Raw genomic sequence first — 15,590 nt, 5'->3', positions numbered from 1 at the left:
AAAGAGGTGTGAGCTGTGTTATAAAAGACTCTCTAATATTCCCATGCTGAACCCACAGGAACTGTTCTTGATCATAGTAACACACAGAAGTCTGCTTTCTCCTTCCTCCTGACAGTACCATTGCCACTACTCTGGTGACGTTTGTGTGTATATAGGATGATTGCTGGGACTGGAGATAGTTTCTATTCCGGCATGGGGAAAATATCCTCTTCTTCCCTCCCCCTTGTGTCCTGTTCTTATTTTCCAATAGTAACAAATGTCAAGACACTGCAGTTAATTTGAGTGAAAACAACTTTGCTCCAAAATGGAAAAATACTTTATTTAATGAAATCTGTCTTACTCAAGAGGGCAGGAAAAGGGAGATAAACCTTAAAGCATTATTTAATAGGACCTACTCAGATTATTTTGAACAAATACATTTTTAGAGGCTAAATTAATAGATTCAAAAAACAACCATTACCAGGCTCAGTGCTAAAGGATTTTTTTTTTAAATACTTTTGGGAATTTCTAAAATAAAAATGTTAAATATTCCAAAGGCTAAGCAATAAACTTGGATTTTAAAAAATCCATGCTTTGGATTAAGGATGGTATTTTAAAATTATTTCCAAAAAATGAGTATTATTCTAACATAAAGATTTATGAATAGGATTAATAAATTTTGTTGTTTTATGCCACAAAGTGAAAGTGAAAGTTGCTCAGTTGTGTCCGACTCTTTGCAACCCCATGGACTCTACAGTCCATGGAATTCTCCAGGCCAGGATACTAGAGTGGGTAGCCTTTCCCATCTCCAAGGCATCTTCCCAACCCAGGGATCGAACCCAGGTCTCCCTCATTGCAGGTGGATTCTTTACCAGCTGAGCCACAAGGGAAGCCCAAGAATACTGGAGTGCGTAGCCTATACCTTCTCCAGCGGATCTTCCTGAGTCAGGAATCGAACTGCAGGCACATTCTTTACCAGCTGAGCTATCAGGGAAGCCCTTTTTGCCTCAAAAGCAATTTTTAAATAATGCCAAATTTTGGTGTACCTTTTACACAACCCATTTAACTTAGCCATATGTAGTACTGCTTTGTTGTTGTCATCAAAGCATTTTACTAGTTATAAATAGGCATACATGAAACTGCAGTCAGTGTCTTGTTTCTTGTACCTGTACCCTGCAAACAGACTGAGTTAAGGATTCCAAGGCAAGTACTTGCTTTAGGAGATGGTCCCAGGCAGTTGTCAAAGTAGAGTGAATAGGTAAGTGAGAGGGTCAGGAGGTGCAGGCCATAGACAGTTCATTGTCAAGCAAGTTTCTGTTGTGGTAGCTGAAGTTTGAGCCCACCGGAAATCTGGGAGCCACTATAGAACAAGTGAGGGTGGAGGGAGCTGAGGGATATTTGTACATTAGTAGCTCAGAGGGTGAGTGATAATTTTGAAGTGCTGTGAGAGCAGCCCAGATGGGCTCTGCAGGTGGGAGAAGGTCCTGAAAGAATGTTGGTATCATTAGATTATGTGCTGAGAAGGGGAGAATAGGCGGGTGACCCCTGCAGTTGGTTATGGTATAGTTAAATTTTTTTCTGCGTGCGCTTAGTGCTACTAGTGTATTCTTAGCTACTTAGCCCTCAACCATTATCTGAGTTGAATGTGTTATTGTCACTGCTTTGTCCTGGTGGGGCAATTTTGATTGCAAATGTTGAGAAAAGGCAAGCATTATGACAGAGTGCTATGACAGAGTGTGTTAGAAAGACCCAACAGGAAAGTACTAAGCTGTAAGATGCAAGCTTAAAGAGGCCTTTGCAAGGAATTGTTTAAGGAAACAAGGTGTAAAGATTTGTGTGTAATTAAGGATAGTTGGAAGTTCTTTGAATTAATGAAAAGCTTAATAAAGAGCACTGTACCTTGGAGGTTTAACTCCCAGTTGTGCAGTTAGCATCTAGAAAAATTAGGACCAGAGACAGTCCTGACTTCAGTGAATGTGATGAGATTGGAAGGAGCTGAGCCATTGTAGGTGTAGAAAGCCAGATCTGATCTCCTTGGATGCTGCGGATTCTGTGCAAGTGCCATTTCCAGGAACTCCTCATCCTCGTCTAAATGGAGTTTGTGCCTATGAAGTCAGCTACCATATGTCATTTATTTCTAGTAAAGCCAGGTAGCGAGTGTTAGGTACTCTTGTGAATGGTTCAAGATAAATAAACCTATTGATTTATTAATGATTGCTCAAGAGTTTAACATCACTGTATAATGTGTATACAAAGTGTTACACAGATACAAAGTAGGGGAAATTACAGTTTACCTTATGTAGTGTAAATAAGAGTTCTTTTCCTACTTTTGGATGCTTTTCACATATAAATAAAGCTTTGCATAGCTCATTTTCATTTTCTTTGGAAACAGTAATTCAGTCTGTTGGGGGAGGCAGTGGGGGGATGGGAATCTTGTTAAGAGGTGGAATTTAACAATGCTGAAGCTTTCATAGAAGATCAAGATTCATTATTAAAAGCCTTAACTTTGGAGACATTAGAGATAATTTTTCATCATTTTCCTGAATATGAGTGGGCAGCTTTTAGAACCTATTAGAAGAACTAGTGCTGCGGATCTGTCCTGCCCTACGTAATCCTGTTCCTTGTACTTGAGGTGCATTCCTGATCCTAGGTTCCTGACATGTTTATCATTGGTCCATGCAAGCCCCTTTGTTAGGCTTTCTGGTTTTGAAATATGGCCCAGATCTTTTTCAGGCTTAGGCAACACTTTGAGAGGCTTTGGGGGCAAAGTGGGGAACTCTTGGGCCCTGGAAGGCGCAAACGGAGGCGGCAGCTATCGCCCCAAATCAGAAAGTGGTGGATAAGTTTTTTTTTTTTTTTAAAGTTTGCGCAGAGGGGGAGGTAGCTCGCCAGGGCGTCTGGCCACAGTGTCCTGTAAGTCCTCTCCTCTCTCCTCTGCTGACTTTTTCTTCCTTCTTCTCTTTAAATCTTTCTCAAGTTTTCTTTCCCTCACTCTATCTTTTTTCCTTCCTCTTCTCTTCTCTTTTACTTTCTATCATTTCCTTCTTGTTTCCCTCTTTCATTCTCCCTTCTTCCTTACTTTCGCCTTACTACCTTCTCTTTCTTTCATTTCTTTTCCTTTACCCTCTTTCTCTCTAACTTTTTCTTTCCTCCTCCCTCTCTTTCTCTCTGTATCTCTTTTTCTAACTTCCTTTTTTCCTTTTTCTATCTTGCTGCATTCCCTGATTCCTTCCTCCTCCGTTCCTCTCTCCTTTTCACTCTTTAGCTTTTTCTCTGTCTTTAGATCTTTCTCTATTTTCTTTTTTTCTTTTTCACTTTTTTATTTTTTATTTTTATTTTTTGCTTGGGTGAGGCCCCCCTGAGGGGGTTTTCTGCAAGGAGCAGGCTCTGTATATTGTGTATTTTTTAAAAGCTCCTTTGTTTAAGAGAAATCTTTTTTATCTTTTTCAGCTTTAGGCAATGCTCTGGGAGACTTTGGATGTAAACTGGGGAATTTTTAGGCCCTGGGAGGTGCAAGCGGAGGTGGAGTGCCTTAAATGAGAAATTGTTGGACAAATATTTAAAGGTTTGTGTAGAGGGAGAGGGGGCTTGCCAGGGCGCCCGGCTGCAGCCTCCTGTAAGCCCTCTCACTCCTCGGGAGGTAGAGCACAGTGTCCCTCCTCTTCCTTGTCAATGGCAGAAAATATGATCTGCGCAGAAGGTGGAGACCCACTACCATCCACTGCTATAGCCTCTCCCATAGGTCATCCCACAGCCTCATGATGAGGGTCCAGAACATTTTTAATCATATTTATAGGATAAGTTTTTAGTTGTTTTTTACCTTCACCCAAGTATCTAAATTAACAGTAGCCTCTTTAACAGTTTCAAGATTACTTGTATAAAGAGTTGCCATTCTTAGTTTCAGTGTTATCCATGTCAGAAAGTTAAATATAATAGAAGATAAAGCTTTTAGCTTTCAAAAGATCAGGCTTTTCTTTGGCCTTTTAACTTCAGAAACCGTTTTTTCTCTCTAACTCTTTAACACTTTCAACACTTCCCACTCCTACTCGCCCTGTCTATCCTACAGGGGGGTCCGCGGCACCCTGAGTGGGGTCCTATCCATCCCTAAAATTCAACACTGGGGGAAAGGGTTGGGGACCTACCTTCGAATCGTCCCTGTATCGGGCGCCACCTGCCGGGGTCCTGCCCCGGCTGATCCAGGGTATTCGAAGCGGGGACGGCGTCGGCGACCTATTTATTTAAATATTTTATCAAAGATATAAAGAGTAATAGGATGAGGATAGCTCAGTAGGAAAATTCAGTGGAGAAAAGAGGCTGAGTAGCTTGGTTTACGCGGGAGACCAATAAAACTTCAAGACAAGAAGTTTGCACCACTTACGTAGGCCGCAGGCGTCCTTCCGTTCTCCCGAAGGAGAGGAGACACTGAGGCCTCCCCGGTCGGATCTTAGAAGCCCAGGCATAATTAGTAAGCATGGTGGGTTCCTCGCTCCAGATGGAGACTCAACCAGAGTGAGAGAGAGAGCGACATGGGGAGACCAGTATTTCGAGAAACTGATCCCAATTCTTTATTTTCCAGAGTCTGTTTTTATACACTGAGATGGTATACAAAAGTCACGTGGGGACAGCAGTCCTGACTTTTATTAAAGTCAGGTGCTTCAGACAAATGTATACAGAGGTCTTAGGGGTGTTACATCATCTTCTGGCCAGGGGGGCCTGCTGACAATTTACGACCCTCTTCTTGTGACAGCGGTCAGTCAATCAGGACACTTATTTCTCCAGGGCTGATTATTCTCAAAACAGATAAATAAAAAGGAAAAAAAAAAAAAAAGAAATATGGCCCACTAAACGGCACTCAGTATACTCTTCACCTAGAGTTGCCTGTTTTTCCTTTTTTTATTTTTTGAATAGATAATACATGCACATGGTTCACAATTTAAAAGCTACAAAAGGATAAACAGCAGAGAGTAAGATTCCCACTCTCATCTGTCACCTAGTGGCTTATTTCCCCTCTTCAGGATCAGTTGGCGAAGCTTGACCTCCTCTATGACTTACCAGAGGTTTTCTATGTGTTTACAAATATATGTATGTTTGTGTGTGCAGATGTATGTATGTTTGTATCCTCGAATGCAAATTATGGTCCATTATTCCCACTGATCTGTACCTTGCCTTTTTTTTTTTTTTCTTTACTGTTCTTAGGTTGCTCAGTGAGCACAGAATTGGAACAAAGCAAACTGGAAGATCCTAGTTGGTCATGCTTTCAAGCTGCTCTAAATTAAGATGTGATGATAAAAGCCTCTGAGTTAAGTCAGTGTCTGCTTCATGCTAAGGCCCATGCTAAAACCCGTGTCTGTCCTCCACCTCCAAATAAAGTCTCTTAAGATATAGGTGCTCGTTTTTAAAAAGACATCACATAAAGAAAAGAAAAAGATCAGTGATTTTACTAGCATGAGTGGTCTCTATCAGTTAGTTTAGGCTTGGTTATACTGTAGTAAGGGAGAAGGCAATGGCACCCCACTCCAGTACTGTTGCCCGGAAAATCCCATGGATGGAGGAGCCTGGTAGGCTGCAGTCCATGGGGTCGCTAAGAGTCAGACACGACTGAGCGACTTCACTTTCACTTTCCACTTTCATGCATTGGAGAAGGAAATGGCACCCCACTCCAGTGTTCTTGCCTGGAGAATCCCATGGACGGAGAAGCCTGGTAGGCTGCAGTCCATGGGGTCGCAACAGAGTCGGACACGACTGAAGCAACTTAGCAGCATACTGTAGTAATAAGCTCCTTCTCAATCTCAGCCATTTAAAGTGACAGTGAAAGTCACTGAGTCATGTTGGGTTCTTTGTGACCCCGTGGACTGTGTAGTCCATCGAATTCTCCAGGCCAGAATACTGGAATACTGGAGTGGGTAGCTGTTCCCCTCTCCAGAGGATCTTCCTAACCCTGGAATTGAACCCAGGTCTCCTGCAAGATCCCCTGGAGAAGGAAATGGCCACCCACTCCAGTACTCTTGCCTGGAGAATCCCATGGAGGGAGGAGCCTGGTAGGCTACAGTCCATGGGGTCGCAAAGAGTCGGACAGGACTGAGCGACTTCACTTTCACTTTCACTTTCTCCTGCATTGTAGGCAGAGTCTTTACCAGCTGAGCCAGGACCGAAGCCCTTAGTTTAAAAGAAACATTTATTTCTTCTTTCTGTTTCACAGCCATGGTGGATTGGCAAGGGTTTCTGCTTATTGTAATTGTTTGGGAACCGAGGCTTATAAGCAGAACAGTCTCTAACACAGCTGGTCTCTGTGCCAGAGGGGACAAGAATGCTGTGGAGTGTCTTGATCAACAATTAAATACCCATTTGCATTATAGTTCATTGGCTAGAATTATCGCTTGGTCCCACCCAACCACAGAGAGACAGGAATGTGCCTTTTAGGTGAACAACATTAATGACTACCACAGTTAGCCTATTAGATTGTTCAGTGTATATTTGTATCTCTGTAAAGAGATATATTTTTATATGAATAAGATAAACATGAAATAATTTTATCATTACTTTTTTCCACTTATGTTACAGCAGAATCTTTCATTGTCCTAAAAATAAGTATGTGTCTAAATATGTCTTCCCTGATAGCTCAGTTGGTAAAGAATCCACCTGCAATGCAGGAGATCCCTGTTGGATTCCTGGGTTGGGAAGATACCCTGGAGAAGGGAAAGGCTACCCACTCCAATATTCTGGCCTGGAGAATTCCATGGATTATACAGCCCATGGGGTTGCAAAGAGTCAGACAAGACTGACTTTCACTTTTGCTTTCAAATATGTCTTAGAGGATGTATATTATTTCAGTATATGGATATATAATAATGTATTTCTTTGTGGCTCCTCTACTGAGGAAAATGTACATTAATTTTCATAAAATTGGTAGAAATATTTATAGGTTGTAAGCCATGGATTCCTATCATGGTTTCTAGGTTGTAAATATAAGCTCTATTTAGAATAACCCCTCTTCATCCCCTTTGTCCCTTCATAAAGTACCTTTTCATAGTTTTTAAAACTTGGTTTATTTGGTTTGTTTTGTATTATTTTTGGCCCCGCCGCACATCTTGTGGGATCCCAGTTCTCTGACCAGGGATTGAATCTGGATCCTTGGCAGGGAAAGCATGGAGTCCTAACCAGTTAGGACTTGATATTATGGATAGGTAAATACTGTTGTCCCTCAGTATCCATTGGGGATTGGTTCCAGGAACCCCATGTATATTACTAGGAAATTATTATCTGTGATGATTTACAAATGTGTTTTCTGTTTGTCATTTGCCGTTTGATTATCTTAGAGTTGTGATTGTGATGTGTTTTGCCACACAAAATCTGTAAGGGAATCGGCTACTTGTTCCTCTTATGGCTTCTGGATTTTAAGTCATAACTTTATCTCAACAAAGTGATTAAGTAATTGTTAGGTGTTTAATTTCTCCCACCCTGGCCTGTATGCTGCTGTTCTTAAGCATTTTACTTACATGTATATTATAAACCCCATGATACATTGTTTTTACTTTTGTTAAAACAATCAGCTATTAAAGAGATATAATTGAGAAAAATCTTATGTATTTACCATGTGGTTTCCATTGCTAGTGCTCTTCATTCCTTTGTGTAGAGCCAGAATTCCAAAAGGTATCATTTTCCTTCTGCCTGAAGGATTTTTTTTTTTTAACATTTCTTATAGATCAGATCTCTTTTATCTTTTGAGTGTTTAAAAATGCCTTTACTTTTGAAAGGTTTTTGCTTAGTATGGGATTCAAGGTTGGCCTTTCTGTTTTTTCTTTCTGCACTTTTAAAGACCTTGTTCTGTTGTCTTGTCACTTACATTGGTTCCTACAAGGAATCTGATATCCTTATCTTTGTTTCTCTGATGTAATGCATACTTTTTCCTCTGGCTGCTTTTAAGATTTTCTCTTTATCACTGGTTTTGAGAATTTGATTATGGCATATTTTCCTTCACTTTGTGCTTAAGACTCTTTGAATTTCTTGTATCTGTCAGTTTAAAGAGTTTATCAATTTAGGAAACTTTCAACTATTATTTCTTTAAATATTTTTTTCTGCCTGCTCCCCTTCCTTAATATACAATTACTTATATATTAAGCCTTTAAAAAATATATATATTAGGCCATTTTAAGCTGCCCAAGAGCTCACTGATGGTTCAGTTTTTTTGGATTTTTTTTTTCCCCTCTCACTTTCATTTGGATAGGTTTACTGCTATACCTTAAAATTCACTAATATTTTCCTGTTTTTTTTTATCAGCCATTAATCAAATCCAGTGTAATTTTATCTCATAGATTGTAGTTTTCATTTTTAGAAAAGCTCAATTTAAACCTTTTTTTGTAGCCTCTGTGTCTTTTTTTTTTTTTTGCTCTATTTAAAAGATAAAAGCACTTTGAGATATAATTCACATACCATATAATCCAGTCATTTAAAGTGTACATTTCAGTGGTTTATTTTTTGTAGTACATTTTAACACTAAGTCCATTCAGTCGTGTCCGACTCTGTGCAACCCCATAGACGGCAGCCCACCAGGCTCCCCCGTCCCTGGGATTCTCCAGGCAAGAACACTGGAGTGGGTTGCCATTTCCTTCTCCAATGCATGAAAGTGAAAAGTGAAATCGCTCAGTCGCTCAGTCGTGTCCAACTCTTAGCGACCCCATGGACTGCAGCCTAACAGGCTCCTCCGTCCATGGGATTTTTCCAAGCAAGAGTACTGGAGTGGCGTGCCATTGCCTTCTCCTGTACATTTTATGTAGTATTTAAATACTAAATATTTTTTTAAAATATTATTTTGGGGGATAAATAGTATGTTTACAGAGTTGTATGACTATTCTCATAATCTAATTTTAGAACATTTTTGTTACTCAAGAAAGAAACCTTGTACCTAATAGCAATGACTTCCCATTCCTTTCACCTTCTTCATTCCAGCCCTGGGTAACCACTAATCTACTTTCCGTCATTGTAGATTTTGGGTATTTCATAGAAACAGGATTATGCTATTAGTGATATGACTAGTTTCTTTTACTTAGCATGATGTTTGTGAGGTTCATCCATCTTGTAGCATGTACCATACTTCATTTCTTTTTATGGCTGAAAAATATTCCATTGTATAACTAGATCACATTAAACATATGTGTACACGTGCGTGTGTAAGCTTATGTGGACATATATTTTCATCTACTTACTGAACATACGAACGCTGTTATGATAACTTTTAATTTTTTTTCTGCTAATTCTAACTTGACCCTCAGTTCTAGGTCAATTTTGATTGATTGATTAGTTCCTTCTTAATGGGTCATATTTTTCTGGTTCCTAGCATGCCTGGCAGTCTTTGATTGGATGCTAAATTTTGCATTAGTGGCTGCTGAATATTTTTGTATTTTTATAAATCTTACTGAGTTTTGTTCAGGAATGCAGTAAAGTTACTAATTTCATACTTTCAGTTCTTGCTTTTATGATTTATTAAGTGGGACTGGATCAGTGCTCAGTTGAGAACGAATTATTCATTATTGAGGCAAGACCTTCCTGAGTCTTACCCAGTGGCCTGTGCAACTTAGGAATTTTCACAGAATGGCCTGGGAAGACAAGTACTCTCACAGCTTGTATGAACGCCAGATGCTGTTTGCTGTAATCCTTTCAGATGGACTTCAGTAGTGTCCTAACATGTGTGTTCTGTACTCTCAAGTATTGGAGAGTTTTTACAGATCTCTGAGATTCCCTCAGACTTCCCAGGTAGCTCAGTAGTAAAGCTTGGCTTTGATCCCTGGGTTGGGAAGATCCCCTAGAATAGGAAATGGCAACCCGCTCCAGCATTCCTGCTTGGAAAATTCCATAAACAGAGGAGACTGGTAGGCTACAGTCCATGGGGTCGCAAAGAGTCCGACGTGACTGGGCAGACACGCACAGGTTCCCTGTCTTTGCAGCCTCCTTCTCTGGTACTCTGTACTGTGAACTTTTGCTGCTTAGTTCCTTGGATTCAGTTTCATCACAGCTCGGTGTCTGATGGGTTCTGCCTTGGTTTATCCTTTCTGTGCAGTAGCCATAAACTGGGGGTAATTGTACGGCTGATTTTTTTTTAATTTACTGTGTCTTGGGGATTCCTGCCTTCCATTTACTGTTTCTTGGGGATTCCTGCCTTCCATTGCCTGATATCCAGAGTCCTGAAAACCATTATTTAATGTATTTTGTCTGATTAAAACAATTTTTTAAAGGAGGAATGGTAAATCAGGTCTCTGTTATTCTATCTTGGCTAGCAGTGGAAATCCTGTTTTCTTATATATTTTCTGTTTTCATTTCATTTAAATATTTTCTCCATTTGAAATTTATTCTGCTTTGAGGTCATGGAATTGCTTTTATTTATTTTTTCAGGTGGCTACCTAATACTGTTTATTTATTCAACATCTGATTGGATTTTTCATCTTTGTCATGTGTTGAGTTCCTGTACGTGGCTAGTCTATTTCAGAACTTTTGTTCTGTTGTATATATATCTATTGGGTGCTAGGAATAGTTTGTATTAGTAATGGAGTAATATCTGATAATGCTAACTTCTTCTTAGAACTCATTTTTTAAAAAACCAACTTTTTCTCCAGCTAGTCCTGTTTGTTCTTGCATATCTTTCCATATAAATTTTAGGATCAACTTGCCTATTCCATAAATAAACAAAAAATCATGCTGGTTGCTTACATGAATTAACTTGGACAAAAAAAATCTTTAGGATGATGGCTCTCCTGTCCACAAACGTGGTATAATATGCTCAAGTCTCAGTAGCTCATTAATGTGTTAAAATTTCATACTGTACAATGTCTTACATTTTTAACAAGTTTTAACCCTTTTTCTTAGGTACTTTAATCTTTGTTGTTACTGTTATAAATGGGATTTTTTCCTCTTCTGTTTGTTTCACCTATTAATAGTTTTCTGAGCAATTAGCTGAACTGTTTATGAAGAATATTTTAATTTTACTTAGGCTCCACAGTTTCTACCAAAGGGTTTGGAAGGTAGAAGTGGCTAGTCAATGTTTAGATGTTAGAATAAAGACTAGGAGTTACTCTAACTACATTAATACAACATTTACAATGTAGATGATTACCTCATGGCTTTGTTTTTATTATTAAAGTTTAGAGATTTATCATTCTGATATTATTGGTATTTTATCTTAATTTAGCCCTTGGAAATAAGACTCTATTAATACCCTTGTTTAGCTACCTGTTTTTGAACTATGTAGATTAAGTTAGTATGGCTCATAGTGATTGTATTCAATGAACAGATTTCTTTATTTGATAGGTGAGTTAGGAATTTGCTTCTGAAGCCAATGGCCTTTTAAAAACTTAGAGTTGTACATGGCTGTAAGAAATTAAAGCAAAGACACAAATAAATGGAAAGACTTTCCCTGTCTGTGAATTGGAAAACTTAATATTATTAAAATGTCCATACTGCCAAAAGCAATCCCTATCAAAGTGCCAATGGCATATTTGTAGAAATTGAAAAAGCATCCTAAAATTCATATAGAAAGACAAAGCTTAGGCTTCACACTTTTGATTTCAAAACATATTGCAAAGCTATAGTAATCAAAATAATATGGTACTCAGCAATAAAAAAGGCAAGTATTTTAAAAACTCACTGTACCAAGTGTTGAGGAGGATGTGGAGTATTTAGAACTCTCATATACTGTCCTGAGGAGTGTGAAATGATACAACCATGATGGAAACCAGTTGGTCAGCTGCTTAAAAAGCTAAACATACATGTCCCAGTGATCCCACTCTTAGGTATTTACCAAAGAGAAAAGATAACACCTGTCCACACAAAGACTTCTACATAAATGTTCAAGGCAGCTTTCTTTGTAATAGGCAAAAATTAAAAACCAAGAAGTATCCATTACCAGGCAAATGGATTATCAAGTTGTTATATATTCATACAATGGAATAATACTATTCAGCAATATAAAGAAAAGAACTGTTGATAAGTGCAGCACACCATCTGGACCTTGAAGTCATTAGGGGGAGTGAAACAATACTGATAAAAAGAAGCATATACTTTTAAGATTCCATTTATATAAAATTCTAAAATTCTAAAATTGTTTTAAGTGACAGAATATAAATAAGTGGTTGCCTAGGGATGGATGTCGAAGGGGGTTGGATTACAGAGGCACAAGAAGAAACTTTAGATGGTAATGAAAATATCTATCTTGATTCATTGTGTATATGGATATCAAAGTTGATTTTAAATATGTGCAGTTTATTGTGCATAAAGTATATCTAAATAAAGATATTTTAAACAGTAAAAACAAAAGATAAAAAACAACAAACCAGTATTATACTGGCATAAAGACAGATATAGACCAATGGAACAGAATAGAGCCCCAGAATAAACCATCATGTATATGGTCAAATACTTTTAAACAAAGGTGCCAAGGTTGCACCATAGGGAAAGGATAGTCTCTCAACAATGGTGATGGGAAAACTGGGTATTCACATGCAGAAGAATGAAGCTGGACTCTTACCTTACATCATATACAAAAATGAGCTCAGAATTTTGGTAAGACCAAAAACTGTAAAACTCCTATGAGAAAACATAAGGGACTGAAGTTGGCAGTGATTTCTTGGATCTGCGCCAAAGCACAGGCAACAAAAGCAAAAACAGGCAAATAGGACTATGTCAAACTTCTGCTTATTAAAGGACAGAATCAATACAGTCAAAGACAACCTATGGAATGGGAAAAATATTTGCAAACCATATATTTGGTAAATGAGTTAATATTAGGTGTTATATATCCAGAATATATAAATACTCCTACAACTCAATTGACTTCCCTGGTGGCTCAGACGGTAAAGCGTCTGTCTACAACACAGGAGACCCGGGTTTGATCCCTGGGTTGGGAAGATCCCCTGGAGAAGGAAATGGCAATCTACTCCAGGACTATTGCCTGGAAAATCCCATGGACAGAGGAGCCTAGTAGGCTACAGCCCATGGGGTCTGTAGCTACAACTCAACAGAAAATAAACAATCCAATTAAAAAATGGGCTAAAGTTGAATAGACGTTTCTCCAAAAAAGATATACAAATAGCCAATAGATTGTACTGGGAAAAGATTTCAGAGTCTTTCCTCCTGTGCAATCTCCTTTACTCTCACACTGAACACTTCACTTCTGACATTTCTGGTTTTCCCCACGCCCAGCAATTCTGTGACACCAGCTGGGTGCTCTACAATTTAATTCTGACAGTATCTATCTGTTGCTAGTGTCAGAGCTCACAGGTTAAGTACTCAGTCCCACAAGACTACGCACCCCCTGCCAATCAGAAATCCATGTTGTTACCTGTGCTTTGACCAATCAGCTGGGTTAATAGAAGGCTTTCAGTGAACATCCCACTTTCTTTCTTCAGTTCAGTTCAATTCAGTCACTCAGTCATGTCCGACTTTTTGCGACTCCATGAACCGCAGCATGCCAGGCCTGTCTCTCCTGTCCATCACCAACTCCTGGAGTTCACCCAAACTCATGTGCATCAAGTTGGTGATGCTATCCAGCCATCTCATCCTCTGTCGTCTCCTTCTCCTCCTGCCCCCAACCCCTCCCAGCATCAGGGTCTTTTCCAGTGAGTCAACTCTTCACATGAAGTGGCCAAAGTATTGGAGTTTCAGCCTCAGCATCAGTCCTTCCAGTGAACACCCAGAACTGGTCTCCTTAGGATGGACTGGTTAGATCTCCTTGCACTTTCTTTCTTAAGTTTCTGCAAAGGTTTGCAGCTTCCAGCTCTCCTCCTGGATCCCTCAGGGTGTTTCTTCTGTGATGTCATAGCTCCCCAAGGAAGCAAAGTTTTGAAAGGACTTGAGCCTGGAAAACTGCAAGTAAAGCATCTTTATATGATGACTTTTTTGGTGGTTTTTTTGCGCCTCTTTCTTTTGGGGAAAAAAAGCTAAAATACTAATCTTGACAGATATATAAAGTAAGCAGTTTTTGGAAGTCACTTACTTGAACCATTTAATTATTTTTCCATAGGCTTACTTGAGGCCACATTTTTAGGGCGGTTATTCTTATGTATGCAATGATTTGGGATACATTTGTTGAAAGTTTTGTTTTACCCTGTTGTCACAAGTAACCTTGGGTAAGTTACTTACTTATTCTTCCTTGGCACTGCCTCCAGTCTAAAATGCGAGTGATAATACCTATATCGTATGACTGTGGTGAAAGTGAGATAATGTGTGTAGTGCCTAGATTAGGATGTACTCATAAATGAGAATTTCCTTTTCTTTGAACCTTGTCTGTCCTTCCATTTGTTAAATTTGTTAAACAGGCATTTTCTGAGTGCCTGTTGTGTCCTAGGCACTGTGCTAGGTAGGGTGTGTTTCTGACTACAGGTGCTCTCATTCTTTTCAAGCAGCTGAGAAAATCAGAGTCATGCTGTGAGCCTGGGGACCAAAGGCCCTAAAAGCAGGAGCGAAGTCATAGCTCCCTTGCTTTTGTGCTGCTGACAGTGGAGTCCTTTGTCTCTTACTATCCACTTGTCAGAAGGTGTAGATTAGAAACCGAAGGACTTAATTCTTTGGTGTTTATCATAGTAACCATTAACCACATGTTAGCAGATATTAAACATTTCCATCACTGCAGAAAGTTTCATTGGGCTTTGATGTTCTTGGTAGTGTGAGTGAGTTGGATTATTAGTTTTTAGACAAGAGATATAAGAACTCCAGAATATTCTGCTATGTTTATTTTACTTAAAGCAAGTCTTAGTTAGAGGCTTATGACATGATGATATTAAGTCATTTTTCTCCTTATTCTCAATCCAGAGTACTTTTTAAATAATCTGGCTGATAGAATAAAATGGCAGATAAGCTTTCTATTAAAAGATAGGCTTTTAAAAAAAAAAGAGAGGGAAAAAAAAAAAAAGATAGGCTTTAGTTCTGTGAATTTTCCTTCATGATTTTAGGAACACTTTGTAGCCTTTTTGTGTTTATAAACTGACGAAGGATAAAAATATTTAATATTTTAAAACTCCTTGCAAGAATAGCTATACTATTTCTTCTTGTATGTTTTTAGTTTTGGTTTCTTTAAGTTGCAGTATAATTTACTATTCATGCATGGTCTGTAGTATATACTTAATAGATCAACATAGTTCTTAATTATATTCCATACAAAATACTTTATTTTGTAGTGTTTTCATGGATCTGTACCAGTCAAGATTTTTTTTGGCTACCTCAGCTCCTGTCTCCTCTGCTTTTAAAAAGCAAAGTTTAGTTCGTATTTAGTAAAATGCACAGATTTATGTATACAGTTTGAAGTTTTATAAGTTTATGCTTCTGTGAACCACTATTCCTTCTGGGCTCCTTTTCACTCAACTCCCTTTTATCCCAAGTAATCACTGTTCTGATTTCTATCAGGATAGACTACTATTAACTGTTTTTGAATTTTATATATCTGTAATCATACAGCATGACCCCTTGTGTCTGTTTTTTGCTTTGCATAACCGTCTTAAAGATGCATCCATTTTATTTTGTATATCCAGACTTCATTTGTTTGTTTTTGCTGAGTAATTTTCAGTTGTATGAATATACCACAATCTGTTTATCCATTCTCCTGTTGATTGACATTCATGTTGTGTCCA

At 38.6% G+C, this 15,590-nt stretch overlaps 1 protein-coding gene across 15 annotated transcripts in view; it reads left to right on the top strand.

Moving 5' to 3' along the window:
• The window catches only part of CDC14B (cell division cycle 14B), a 128,299-nt gene that overhangs the window by 15,305 nt on the left and 97,404 nt on the right, over window positions 1-15,590 (top strand). The window lies entirely within an intron of this gene.

Source organism: Bos indicus x Bos taurus, chromosome 8 (assembly GCF_003369695.1).
Source record: "Bos indicus x Bos taurus breed Angus x Brahman F1 hybrid chromosome 8, Bos_hybrid_MaternalHap_v2.0, whole genome shotgun sequence".
Taxonomy (NCBI): domain Eukaryota; kingdom Metazoa; phylum Chordata; class Mammalia; order Artiodactyla; family Bovidae; genus Bos; species Bos indicus x Bos taurus.
The sequence above is the reverse complement of the archived record's forward strand: the minus strand, read 5'-3'. Positions and strand labels throughout refer to the sequence as shown.